The following is a 15,177-nucleotide window of genomic DNA, read 5'->3' on the forward strand; positions in this document are numbered from 1 at the left end:
TACAAAGCATTTTTCCTTCCTTCCTTCCATTCCCCTCCTGTTCATGTTGACAGCTCTGGGGAAAACACATTTTCCAGGGCTCCTGGATCTGGCCCAGAGCCATCGCAGGGATGGGGGTCGGAGAAAAGGAGAGAAAGTGAGAGACCGTGGAAAAGAGCAGAATTGGAGTTCAGTGATGGGCACACTGGTAGAAAAATCAACCCCCAGAATTCTGGGGTAGAAACTGCCTTTCTTGGTTTTTTTGGTTCTTGTTGGGTGTGTTCATTATGACAGCATCTTGGAGCGATAAAAGGCATTCCATGGAGATGGACAACATTGTGGTCATCTTCATCGTGGTCAACATTGTCGTCATCGCAGGAAAGTCATTTCTCTTGGAAGCCCTTCCTCTCTTCGGGCTGGAGGTCCCATTTGTTCCAAGGGCAACCCTGCCACTCAACTGGGAGGAAATTGTTGACACTTGTCACTGCAAAAAGCCTGCCGTGTACTTCCTGCTGCACTTGATTATATTACCTTTTGGTGTTTATAAACATTTGAAATTTGTGCAGAGCACGGTGTCAAACAGCATCCGAACGCCCGCGTCGGCATTATTTTTGCTCCATTGCCTGTAAATGCTTCTAATGCTTCCATGAGTGAGTGAATACGGAATGAGTTCAGCTGCCTCTGACCCAGTTAAATTAGGGGGCTGGATCAGGCCCGGGGAGAGGACTCCAACCCCCACACCTCTTCTGCTCACTTAGGCCTAACCTCCTTCACAAGGTTGTTGTAAGGATAAAGACACAGGAGCAGCTCGCGTCCTGCTTTAAGGTCAGTGGAGAGAAAGGAGGGACAGAAGTAAACAATAGGTGGCTGAAAAGAGCCATGTATGGAAGACTGATCCATCTGGTAACTAGGGCATCTTTCAATACGGAGATAATATAGTCCTGGTATTGTGCATTAGAGCAATGTTTCTCAACCTTGGCAGCTTGAAGATGGGTGGACTTCAACAGGCTGGCTGGGGAATTCTGGGAGTTGATGTCTGCCCATCTTCAAGCTGTCAAGGTTGAGAAACACTGCCCTAGAGCAGGGTTCCTCAACCTCAGCAACTTTAAGATGAGTGGACTTCAACTCCCAGAATTCCCCAGCCAGCCATGCTGGCTGGGGAATTCTGGGAGTTGAAGTCCACTCATCTTAAAGTTGCTGAGGTTGAGGAACCCTGCCCTAGAGGATGTGCACATGATCATCCAGTAGCTGTTGCTTTTTGTAATGGTTGAAACTTCTGGGCACCCTTCAAGACCAAGCCCACAGGGAAGATGTTGTAATCAAACCACAATGCGCCTGACGCACGAGTAACCCTTGTCCGATCTGGCTGGGTCAAGTTAGGGTTGTTTTCCAATATGGGTGGGGTATGTCAAGGAGGGGTGAAGATCCTCCCATCTAGCTCCTCTGGACAGATCTCTGGCACCAAGCGCTGCTACCCTCCCCATGGCTCCTTTTTCATTCGAAGAGGTGCTTTAGCCGTCATCTTGAATTGCACGCTTCTTTGTACAGTCGCTCTGAGCAAAATTCTAGTGCATCAGCGTCATCAATCTAATGATACCAATTGTGCTGGCCTCCCACAAGCACCCTCCTTGACCTTCTCCTGGATACGTTTCTTGAAAACACTCATTGTCTATGAACATTCAGGTTGCTTTGCTAAGCACACTTACACGGGGGGTAAGCCCCATTGAGCTAAGAAATCTTACGCCTGAGGAAATAGGCTCTGAATTGAGCTATAATTAAGTGCATATAATGGAACTGCCCAAGATTTCCCCTCATTAACTTTCTTTCCACCTCTCTTGCTATTTGCTCCTGTGCTATCTGCCTTCTCATCCACCTGAACGCAAATGTTAAGCTCCAAAGGGCCAAGGATCTACCTTTTTGCTCACGGTATTCTGCAACTGGCCACTCAGGCTGAGATAACTGGACGATGAATAAAAATGGTTTCCAGATGGTGACCATGGGTGATGGAAACCAACTGGCAGTTCTGTCTAGGAGGATAATCCTTTGCGTACAGATATCAGGGAATAAACATTATTTTATAATCTAACATGGAATTGGAGCCTCTTCCTTAGAATAAAAGGCTGGGCTGAATATTGATAAGATCAGAATCAGGGCCATTTTACGTGTGCCTTGGATTGATTGATTGATTGATTGATTGATTGATTGATTGATTCATTCATTCATTCATTCATTCATTCATTCTTATCTTTCTTCTTCCAACTAGCATTTTAATCTCCTGCTATCCCGTACCCCACAGGCAATGGCTTGGTGTATATCTCATGCTAAGCCCTTGTTTCTTTTCCTATCATTGGCTGAATAAACTACAGTCGGATGATTCATGCAATATGTTGCTCCATAAACTGGTGGATAAATCACAAGGTTGGGTTTATCCAACATACTAACCCAATCCAACCAAACTAAATTCTAGCAGAGAATAATGTAGGAACCTAGCTAATATCTTGGATCAGGGCTAGGTTCTGAGCCCTGTGGAACATGACAAACCTTGGTCTAGCTGCAAAGACACTTGTTGCTGTGGGTTGTGTATACCCACACACCAATGAGGAAAAAGAAGTAGTGCAATTGTGACTACTCATTCTAGACACCAGGCCCACCCAGGAACTGGTTGACTTTCTCTTCCAACTGGACACATTCAGTGAAAGAGTTACTCACCCCTTCACCCTGTTTTTCCTATTTACAAACAGGGTGGAGGATTTTAACCTCATTTTCTGTTCCAGCAATATGTTCTGCAAGCGTGTCCATGCAGAAGAAAATAAAAATGTGGATGACAGTGTGATAAATGTTCATGCAAATCTTTCTAAAAAAGAGGCAAGGTTTTATGAAAATTGATATCTTGTGTTTCCTTCTTCCCCATTTTTGTAAGGTAGAAGACAAGAGTTACTGTATATAATACAACTTTCCAGTGCCATCTAGTGTTTGAAAAGCAATGTCAAAATCACTGATTTCATTCCACGTAGCTGGCACTGGCCCGGACAGTATAAACTTGTCCAGTTGGCACAGCTTTTATTGAAGATACAGAATACTCAAGATTATATTTGGAGAAAGGATTTTTAATCCTGTTGTTGGAACCCTTGACTTACCTTCATTCCTTATATGAATATACAGAAAAATTTGTCTTCCCTCCCCCCCCCATCTATCTATTCATCTATTTTCCATTATGCTCCAACATTTTAACTGCTCCAAATGTATTTTAAAAACACACACACAAAAAATGCCTCCAGATTGTCACAGCCTCAAACGTGTAAATAGCTGTACGCGTTTTGACGCAGAATTGACAAGAGTCTACCTGCAATCTGATGCAGAAACAGGAAGTGACCTTTGGGCTTGATGAGAGGTGAACGTGAGAGAGAGACTTGAGCTGTCTGGGTCCCCTAAACCCAAATACACTGTCTGGTACAGGAAGACAGAAGACAGCCTCCGTTTTGCAGCCCTTGAAAGAGAAAGCCTGGACTTTGGTTTGGAAAGAAAAAAAATGCACACCGGGAAAAAAAGGAAAGAAGGCAGAGTTGCTCAACACCAAGAGCAACTACACAGTTGCTCAACTACCATTACAATACACAGGCACGCAGACGGTTAGTGTGGTGGGGACAAAGGGAGCTGCTGCAGGCCCAGAGTTCTGTCATCCCCAGCAGGTTTTGGATGCAGTAAGAGAAAACACGCAAAGGATAAAATGGAACAATGGATTCTGCCTCCCTATTTCCAAGACGATCAGACTCTGCTGAAAAGCCCCCAGCCTCTACATCCACTCCAGCTAGAGAGTGAATTAAATCTCTCCCTCCCATTCTCTGGCAGATCTTGAAGTGGAATATTCACTAGGTACCTCCAAATATTTGCCGGGCACATCCTTTAGTTATTGATCGATTGATTTTAACATGGGCTTAGTCTATTTGGCTTCCCAGGCGCACCATTTTGTCTGGATCCATAATTACAGTTTGAGTTGATTGAATGTTGAGCGTGGAGATTTATTTTGGTATTTGATAGTTGGCAGATAGTGATGTTGGGCGATGAATAGCGCTTGTGGGACACACGAGGATCTGCCAGGCACAGAAGTATTTCAGCGATGGAATTTAATAACTGAATTTACATAACAGGGGATGGGATGGTACATATGATCGTACTGAACATGCAGACAGATTGATGTGGAGTGTGTGGGTTCAAGCCACACACAAACCCATTATGTGATTCATTTGACTTTGGTTTAGGGTTATGCAATCCCAGCCATCAGGGCTTGTCAGTCATGGTTTATAGCTTTGTGCATGGTGGGAATCAATCCACCGTAGTCTATTTAGAACAATCAACATTAAAATGGTTTAGAATGGTGCGTGTCTTCTAGCCAGTGGGGTTTATCCAACAAGCCAGAGTTAAAAGAAGCCATTTCATTAGTGTCTGATTATCTAACTGCAAGGAACATGTTAGTTACATTTGATGCCTGCCTGTATCCTTAGAAATCCACTTCTGGTGAGAGCCAGGTGGCTTCTATCTGCAAGAACACTCCTATGGTTGCAGGCAATTAATCAAATAAGGACACTTCTGAACCTGAAGATAAAACAAAAAGGTAGGGAAAACATGCAAAATGTGATTTCTGGAATTCTTTCTAACCCCTTTACTGGCAATGAACATAGGTTTGTGTGCATGTGTGAATGGGGAAACAGGGAGGGGTGCATATATTCTGCTTTGGGTCACATAAGTGGGAGGGAGGAAGGCTTGCAATGGAGAAGTTGCCAATATTCAGCAACTTGCAATGCCACCCATAGGCATACACTGGGGGGATTTTTTTTCCCTCTGAAGTCTACCTGGGTTTTGTTCTTCCTTTTGCTGGCTTCTCCCTTAACACCAAATTTGGGCCTATTCTGTTTTGTTTTTGGAGAGTTCTCCTGCTGGTGGATGGATGGAAAAACGCCCTGCCTCTTTTACTTAACCTTCTGTTGGGTTGGAAAGAAGAATGATTACTCACCCTGCTGTGGTCACAGGTGCATAGTCTTAAAAAATAAAATCCATATTTAATATGGCATCAGATCTCAGGCTTACAGAAGCTTTGCATTCTAGGAGAGGAACAGAAAATTCTAGCCAAAGAGGAAGCAGAATTAAACTCTCTGAATGACTTTTAGGGAATTACTCAAACACCTGGAGAGCAGGATAGAGTCTGAGAAAGGCTCAACTCTTTCATGTCGCCTAGAAAAACCATGCTATTATTCTGAGCGGTGAGAGATGTAGTTTCCTGTGGACAGATGTTGCCACAAACTTATCCTCGTTGGCTGCATTAATCACTGCTCCTTGTCTTGGCAAGAATCAGATTTTGGTCACTGGTCACCATGAGAGGCCTCAATTGAAGTCTCCAGTTTCTAGAATAACATGTTGTGGCATGAATGCTGACAGTTTTCATTTAACAGTGATAATCCTCAGTTTGCTGGCTTGGGTCCCTAGTAAATATCTCTGCTACAATTTTTGATGCTTTTCAGAATTATTTTTTGCCCCTTTCAGGAATGCTTTATTAAAACATTAGTGTGATTTTCTGGGTTTTCTATTTTCTCCAATCAGCCAGCACTGACAAGTCTATTTCCTGTCTGTGTCAGTTTTAAATGTATTCCATCATAAGCCCCTCCTGTCCTGCTTTATTTATTTGCTCATTAAAAATGTACTTATTGTTGTCTTTGCAGTTTGCATCTAGACGGAAATTGCACCAAAACTTTAGGGGATAAGTTGGAGGTTCCCCATCCCTGACTTAAGGGACCAGTGGCTCTCCTTTCCCACGAAAGTAAGAGAAATAGCAAGCTAATATAATTGCCACTTGAACTCTTAATTTTGTAGCCAGAAGATGAGAGTACAGATCCCCATAATGGAAACTCTGCTCAGCAGACCCATAACAATGATATTTTTTTGGTGAACATTAGATCTGCTTCTATTGATGAATACCTTCCTAGTAATGCTTGATATCTGAACCCATAATCCCCAGATAGCATTGCCAATGGTATTACAAGAATTGTAGTCCAAAAAACCAAAAAGATAGACTTCCTGTACTGTAGGAGGTAGACCTTTATTGTCATGAAGCTTAGTGACACTTATCTAATTCCCCCATCCTTTATTTTCTTTAACAGTAAACTCTAGAGACAATCCATAATTCCATACTTTTTCTCCCATCTGTAAAATTGCTCCCCGTTATTGCCTTTTCTTTCTCTGTCATGCTAGGTTTTGCACAAGGTAGACTGAACATGCAAGAGATGAACCATCTCAAATGATCTAATTCCAAAAGATTCTTTCCAACTCATAATGAGACATCACTGCTAGGTAGATGACGAACATCTCCACTTTCAAGAAGGCATGGACCCATCCCCTCTCTGTGGGAGCAGATTTTATAGTCAAACCTATTTCAGTGATGAAGCCCTTATGTGCTGTCACAGTCCACCCCGACTGTAAGAGCAGCACTTGTGGACAAAATGGCCCTTGCGCCTTATAAGCAGCAACTTGAGAGGAAGAAGAAGGAGGCAAGCATTTCAATGGCAATGCCCTCAAGTTTTTAGAGCAGAGCTCCAGCAGTGGATGCAAAGATATCAACCTGGTTCAGAGTTTCCAGCAGCAGGCAAGAGAAAGCAGAGAAGATTCCAACTTCTCTGCTTTTTGAGTGAACTGGTTGAATAAACATGCATGATTTAAAGGCAACAAGGTGAATCATAGGTCAGGGAGGCAAACTGAGTTTACTGCAGGGGAAACAGCTAGGGCTGAGTGAGAATAAGAGCAGCAGAACTAACAAAATCGAGGAATAAGAAAGAAGTACGCCAAGTGGTGTGAGGATGGATGGAAAGGGAAAACAAGGACAGCAAAGATACTAGAGGGTTAGCACACAACATTTAAAGCTGATGAAATTTTCAGCCAGCCCAGGGGTGGGTGGAGAGGGTTTCAGCTCAGCCCATAACCAAAGGATGAATAGGAGAGCAAGACCAAAGGATACAGGAATACAACAAAGCTAAAGAAGACTATTCCCTAACTGTGGGGTCCTCAGGGTTCTCTGAGCTTGGTTCTTCTCTTGCAAACGTTTCATTACCTGGCTAGGTAACATCTTCAGTGCTAAAATGGGATGGGGTTTGTTCTCTATTTATCTGCTGTGGCCTGCTTTGCCAGTGCTGGTGGGGGTGGGGGTTCTGTTTTGCTCTTCTGGTAGTTCATTGATTAGCATCTGTTGACTGCTTGATGGTGTGCCTGGTGGTGAAATTTGCTTATCTGGGTGATGATTGCTGGTGATTGATTGCTGGTGATGCAATCTTCTGGTCTTTTGTCTCTTTTGAATAGTATGTAGATGCTGTTTATCTCTATGTGTCTGTTAATTGCTGCCTTGTCTGAATACCAAGCTTCCAAGAATTCTCTTGCATGTTTGGATTTGGCTTGGTCTAAAATGCTGACAGTTTCCCAATTAGAACTGTGGTTGAGTCTGTCCATGTGTTGTGCAATTAAGGAATTTTCATCATGTCTTCTGACTGCTAGTTGGTGCTCATGGATGCGTTCTGCTAGTCTTCTGCCTGTTTGTCCTATGTAGTGTTTATACATAGATATACATATCTACAATGTATGTTGTAGATGACTCCTGTTTTTTCTTCTTGGGCAACTGGGTCTTTTGGTTTCAATCACCAGCAATCATCTCCAGCAATCATCACCCAGATAAGCAAAGGTCACCACCAGGCACACCATCAAGCAGCAAACACATGCCCATCAAGGAACTACCAGAGTAGCAAAACAAAACCCCCACCAGCACTGGCAAAGGAGGCCACAGCAGATAAATAGAGAGCAAACCCCATCCCATTTTAGCACTGAAGATGTTACTTAGCCGGGTAATGAAACGTTTGCAAGAGAAGAACCAAGCTCAGAGAACTCCAAGGACTCCACAGTTCAACCCTGAGCTACACATATTTGCCTCCATTGCTACTATTCCCTAATGCTGGCATTCTTGAAAATACTTCATCTGTGAGCAAGTGAGGGGAGGAGCAGAGGGATTAGCTCCACCCCATCATCATCTATGCCCTCCAGCACATATGGCACAAACATCTTCAGAATTGCAGACAGCTTTGTATGTTTAATGTCACAGTAGAGGAAATTAGGGGGGAAAAAGCAGCTTGGAAGATTACCAAAAATGATGATCTGGCTGGTTGGTTTTTAAGCTTGGTTGAGACACAAATAAATATTGTTGCATGTACATATCTTAGGAAATATGTTTTTGTAAATCAGCCATTGCTACCATCAACATTATCTTGCCCAAGAGCAAAATGAGGAGGCTTTTCATATTGAAAGAAGAGGCTCATGAACATGGAGATTGGTGGACATATGCTAGAAGCAAGCGCTTTTGTTCCTGTGAAAACAGGTGTTTGGCTGGAATCTCACACCACACCAAACTCTCAATTCAGGCTAGCAAAAGGCAGTTGTGTCCCTATCATATGCATATCCAAACAAACAAGCCATGTTTTGACTTAAAGCCATGACCTTGTCTTCACAATCTACTAAAACAACAGCTGGGAACGTTGAACCAACACATGACTGAACTCCATTTTCACCTAGCCTAGATTATGGTGCAAATTTGGCAATCTGCATATAGGCAAACTCTGCTATAGGAAAAGTCATAGCAATGACTGTGAGTTTAGGAACAGGAGGAATGACTTTAGACTAGGTCAATCTGTTTGTCCATGCAGCCTGTTATTGTCCTGCTTGATGGACAGAGGATCTTCAGGGGCTTAAATAGTGATCATTCGTATGTTCTGCCTCACAGACAAGGAATCTCCAGGTCACAATGCAGACACATCCCTTGGAAGCTGTCTGGCTTCTAAAGGCTCTCCTCTGAAGTCCTGCTCCTCTTTGTTAGCCGTCTGGTTACTAGGGTTAGGATGCCTTTTCTCCTCTTTGCCAGCCAGCAGAGCAGAACTGCAAAGTTCAAGTACAGTTTCACTCTCCAATCTATAGGCCAAAGATATGGTATACCTTTGTGTCTGTGGTGGTGACATAGAAAGTGGAGAGCCCTGTTTTTTTCCTTCCCAGAAGTGTTGAGACATGACTGCTTGGGAAAAGCCACCATCAAGAAGGAGAAGGTTTGCATCTCCCTTCCTATCAAGTCGTCAGAGATGCAGGTAATTGAATCTGAGAGCTTCAATGCAGTCCTCTTGGCTGCTGAAGGATGCCCATTCTCTGCAGGATGATCAGGAACCATGCTGAAGAAGCATCACTAGATAACCAGTTAGAGGAGAGAGAGACCTGTACACCCATACCGGCCAGTTTGGGGGAAGAAAACATGACCCATGGAAGAATTTCCACCACCCTCCTGAATTGGCTGTGGAAGAGCATCCACTCTTATTCTGATCAATCCAAAGTAGTTGCTAATCTTGTGCGTGATGGAGATCAGAGGGAAGCAAAGTGGCAATAGAAAGAAATAAATCAAAATACCGAAGATAAGCTGCTTAGGGAAGGAACAAGTTTCTCTGTTGGCTGCTGAAATTGATGGTCACTCTGAGGCAAGCAAACATCTTCCACCAGCATGAAATTCCATGCTTGTCTAATCTGCTGATTGCAGAAATAGCAGAGTTTCTCCCTATAGTAGCTGATTTGTCAACAAATAAACAAAGAGAGAAGGAAAGATTCTGTTCTTTTACCCCAAGGATATACAACCCTGGCCTTCTCCAGCTCCCCAATGCATAGAGACCCTTTAGACTCCCCCCAAAAGATATCTCCAAAGCACAGTTATTAATATGACAGAATGAGAACATTATTAAATGGAATGGGAGTCATCATGTTAACTGTACTTAATTAAATTTTAAGAACATTTAACTGTAAATGGAAGGAAATTAAATGTGGCCCTACCTACTCTTTGCAATGCAAATTCCAACACTCCACTCAAAGACCAAGTTGAGGCCATTGGTGCAAACAAAACTGTGCACCCTGCTTAGGCTGATCTCCCCCAAAGTAATGTGATTCCCCACCTCTCACCTCATTTCATTTGAGCTGAACACTCATGACAATAGAAGACTTACAGACTGGAATCCAAGCCGTGCCTGGCCAGAATGAACAATGGTTTTAGCACCCTAAGTCACCACTAACTGCAACAGTGTGCTTCTGGATTCTAGACGGATATAAAATTTTGAGCTGTCAAGGGCCAGTAATCCTATTCTCTGGACTTCCACCTTTTTCATTCTATGGCTATATTTTGCTCATTTTTCAAAAGCTGCTTAAATAACTGACCTTTGAGGGAAAAGAAAACATGGAACTTCTTCCAGTAGACCTCCATGAGAACTCATTAAACTGAACTGCAAATGGAAAGGCCCAAGCAGTGTGCATGTGGGTATGCTTGAAATGAGGGTAAATCACCAAGACAGTGATTTCTGTGCATGTTCAGGTGTGCTCTTGGTGACAGATCAGCAGCAGGAAAAATAGGGAGTTGGTATTTAGTGTTAGTATTGTTGTTTGCTTGTCTTTGTAGGCTTCCTCTGCCTTTAAAACAGGAAAAGGTGACATTTTTACTGATGGAGGTCACAGGTTGTCTACTCCCCGCTTTAACAAGTGCAAAAATAGGGAAGAAAAAGGAACCTCGACAATATTTTGAAATTGAGCAGATGACGCCTTTCCCCAAAAGAGGCAATGATTATTAGGGGTGAAGGAGGATTCTAGTTTCATTTTTGTATGTCAGGATGGCATTAAAGGCACAGATAAGGGTAGAGGACTACACACAGAGGAAGCAGTGTTAGCAGACAAATTAACCCAGGGGTGGTGGGGAATCCAAGATCCATTTTACATAACTAAGCTGCAGACAGATTGCAGTCGCAACGGCCCATATGTCACAACCCTCTGGGCTCCATGAGAAGCAGCAGATCGGATTCATTGCTGTTCTTAAGAGTGGCATAAAATAAGAAATGAGAAACAAATGGAGTCGCTGAGAGCCATAAACGCAGGGTGAGCCGAAGGTAGCATCAACCGGAGGGGCTGGGGCTTCCTATCACTTCCACAAAAGTGGATTCTAGGAGTGTCAAGGAAGCATAAAGGCACAACAACGTGGAGAGGCGTAGCCTAGGTTCCAACAAGATGCTGTAACAGACAGGAACTCTGTAAGCCAAAAGAGATTTCTAGATGCTTCTCCTTGTGTAGGGAGTGAGATTTTGTACTCAGTTCACGCAGGACCTGAAATGGGATGCAAACTGCATGTACCCTCCAGCCAAGGTCACATTTGCATTATCAAGTAACTGAAATATAGCCCCATTTAAGAAGAATACCCTATATGCTGGCCTACAACCGGAATAAAATTGATTGATTGATAGATAAGAAGAATACCCAGTCCTAGCCTGTTGCCCTCAGGATGTAATGAACTTCAAGTCTTATAGTCTCTCTTCCTCTTCCTCCTCCTCCTCCATCACCAAATTTTTCTTATGCTATATTGATACTCCAAGGAAAGGTAATTGCTCTTACCTGGTCCTATCCATCACTGATCTCTTTGGCGAAAATTTCTTTCAACAGATGGCCAGCAGATGAACGGAAGAAACTGGGAGAGATAACTAGTAAGTTGGGCAGGAGAGTCTGTGTTTAAAATTTGAATTAGGTCCCTCAGCAGCATAAGGAACACTCTCTCAGTAAACAGCTGGCCATTCCATCTCTCCCATTGCAAAATAAATTTGGTCCTGGTTTATCTCAAAAATTGATAGCAATCTACCTGCCATATTCTGCAGTAGCTGCGGGGTAGTCTCATGCACAGCATATTGCGGTTATCCATGCCAAGAACCATAACAGGAACTAGTGTAACTAGGCCAGGAATAGTTATAGTTGTGCTATTAATGCATGGTAAATCAGCTATTCCCAATCTTTTGGATCTTAAGTTCCACCACTTACTTTAACAAAGAACCTAGATCCTACCACATTAGAAACAAAACAGAAAACAAAGCCACTTTTTCCAAAAAAAAAGAAAAAAAAGGAAGACATGTATGTTTCCAAACCTATAGTTATGATAGTTATAATTTAAGATACGTTTTAAAGACTTAATTGAAGTTTCAATGATCTCGTGCTCCATTTGATGACTTTTGAGCCTTACCTATGCTACTACTGGGTGAGAACCTTCTCTGGACTACTAAGATATCTTGGAGTTTATCAACCATTTGGGATCAAAGCACATTTGCTGACTTAATCCTTCAAGCCTAGGGTGACCTGATTTGGAAACCTGGAACCACTGTGACTTACATTCCAGCTGGGATTCTGACTCCACTCAGCCTCTGCCCGTTACGTTCAAGTGGAATGAAATTTATTTAAATAAGGTCTCCCTGCTCCTGGTCTTTTTGGCTGTTCTAGGAATCCGTCTGCAGCTAAGCGAAGGAAAATGAACTTGTTAATGGCAGGGGACTTCTCTGCCAATACAGAAATCAATTCTAAGTGATGAAGCGACTTTTGGGAAGAGACACACAATGGAACGCAAGAATAGTGTACATTGTTGGGGAGAAATTTAACATAGAATGACATCACAAAGGCTTTTAGAAAGGTATCTATTTAAAAAAATAAGATTACTTTTAAAGTAGGTTTCTTTTAAGACACTCTCATAAGATGTTTACTTAAAAGACACAAAAGATTTGTTTTCCATCAGGTTTTTTTTCCCTTTCCGGTAGAAAATATGTGCCAATTCCTCCCATTTTTTTTATTTGGAAGAATTACATGCAAACGTTCGGCTCAGGATATCATAATTCCTTATGACAGAATTACTCAGACTTCAATAAAGTGGACACCATAGCAATATTCTTTTAAATAGCTGAATTCTGCTGCTCTCCCCAACTCCGATTTATTTATAGCTAAAGGTATATAAATCACTTGTAGGCTACATAATAACATATTAATAAAAATATTCCATAGCTTCCCATGGACCCATTCTCTTCCGCATTCATTTTCAAAGAAAAAACTGACAAAGGACAGAATATAATGCTGACAAAGCGTGGGAACAGAGAGAACAAAATTGTAGCGGTCTTTTGCAGAAATCTCAGTGACTGATTTGAACAATTTCAGTTCCTTTTGCTCTCATTCAACCTCCTTCACTGTCAGTAATGCTATAATGTTCTCATCACTTTTGGCTTGTGGGTTTTTATTGACTAATATCCTGTAATGGTGCCATCTCTGATGTAGCTTCCTGATGCCATCCTAGTCCTTGATGAGAAAGGAAATCACCTGGTGGAGGAGGAGGAGGAGGAGGAGGAGGAGAAGAGGAAGAAGAGGAAGAGGAGGAAGAGGAAGAGGAAGAGGAAGAAGAAGAGGAAGAAGAAGAAGAAGAAGAAAGAAGAATAGTAGTAGTAGTAGTAGTAGTAGTAGTTCTCCTTGGTGCAGTGTGGTACAGAAATGGCACAGCAGAGGATAATGTGCCCAGTGAAAACAAGTTTCGGTAATTATATAATCTAAATACCCTAAATACCCAAATTCACACTGATAGCGAATCAGCACAAGCTTTTATATTCGTCTATATTGGCTTTTTTTTCCCCCCTTCCTGTTTTCTGTTCTGTGCATACAAATGAGATAAATTGGCTGCCCACTTAGTTGAGAATAATCTCAAGGGAATATAATGGAACATACTTTTAAGTGGGCGCACACAGGTGCAGAATCATGATATACAAGGCATTTGCAAAGTAGCTTTTGAAACACTTCCTTTACTAAGATCCGGCTGTACAGTATATATCTTAAAATGTGCCACTTTATAATTGCATCTCTCTTTCTCTTTCTTCTTACCATCTGCTCCTGGGCCACTACCCAAATCTTCTTCTTTAGCATAGTGCTTTCCAAATTGCTTCTATCTCAACTGTAGAATTTCCCCTTGAGGCCCATGTTGTAGATTCCTCCAGCCCATATATACCTGGTACGGCCAAATATTCTAACGCCAGGCAGAAAACTAGTTAATAACCCAAGATGTTCAGTTGACAGCTGACTAATAGATTAAGGGATGTCACCTGAGAACAGGTTATTTCCCTTGAAGGACCATTTTGAAGAAGATAGCTATCAGTGTTTAAAGAAAGTGGTATCAATACTTAAGGAAAGGGGGATAACATATGAGAGCTGTGCATGCGTGTGAGGGAGAACACCGGAGTTTGTACTCTGGAATGTCCGATAGAAGCAGAGAAGAATTTTTAATTGGCAAAAATAGAGGCCTACAAAATAGAGGTTGGAATGGAGGTCCAATGTTAGGCCAGCCCTCTTCTAGATCGAATCACTTCAGGAAATCTGCCCAATTGAATGTGGATGTTTAAATCCATTAATCAGATTGGTTTGTTCAATCCAGATTTCTAAATCAGTTAGGAGGAAAGCCATTCCTGTGCCATACAGAAGGGTGAGAAATCACTCAAACTGATCTGGAGGCATCGGATTCAATGATACAAATCAATTTCATTTGAAAAAAGTAATTTGATTTGGGAAAGCAATAACAAAGGGAGAAAGATGAAGAGTCAGGCACTGAGAGGAAGATGGCAAAGAGCTGCTAATGCATTTGATGGCAGAAGTTGGTGGGCAACCCGGCTGTTGTTAATTATTGTTGTGCTTGAAGTCTGGCAAGAAGTCAGGATGCTGAAGGAAACTTTTCAGGGAGAAATGTGAATGGCAGAGAAGCAGAAGTTGGCCAAGTCAGGGTACATTTGGTGGATACCAAGAGACCATTTATCTTGAACCCTTGAAACAAATCACCTGCTTCTTGGCCTTCTAAGAGGACCTTAGGAAAAACCTGTATATCAGTGTTGTCCAAACTTGGCCACTTTAAGATGAGTGGACTTCAACTCCCAGAATTCTCCAGCCAGCATGGCTGGCTGGGGAATTCTGGGAGTTGAAGTCCACTCATCTCAAAGTGGCCAAGTTTGGACAACACTGCTGTATATAATTCAACCTATTGTGGGAGGAAGTAAGTGAGACAAATGGCAGGAGGTAGGTTTTTTTTCTCTTTTTTTAACAAACTCAGCTAGGGGACATTGCTGCAGCATCTATGTTTTTCAGTTGCTTTGCATTTCCCCCCACCATGGATAAGGTAGAGGAGAATAGAGATAGCCTCGAAGAAGACACACAGCGGCCACTAGGAAATCATGCATTTAGCCCAGGAAAACAGGAAAGGGTGAGGAAGATACTCAAGAATGCCCTGCTTTGACTCTCTTTCGTATAAGAGGGAGGGAAGGGGAAACA

Source organism: Python bivittatus, unplaced genomic scaffold (genome assembly GCF_059951505.1).
Source record: "Python bivittatus isolate LINGU-HERP-01145 unplaced genomic scaffold, Pbiv_v1 ctg000320_np1212, whole genome shotgun sequence".
NCBI lineage: Eukaryota > Metazoa > Chordata > Lepidosauria > Squamata > Pythonidae > Python > Python bivittatus.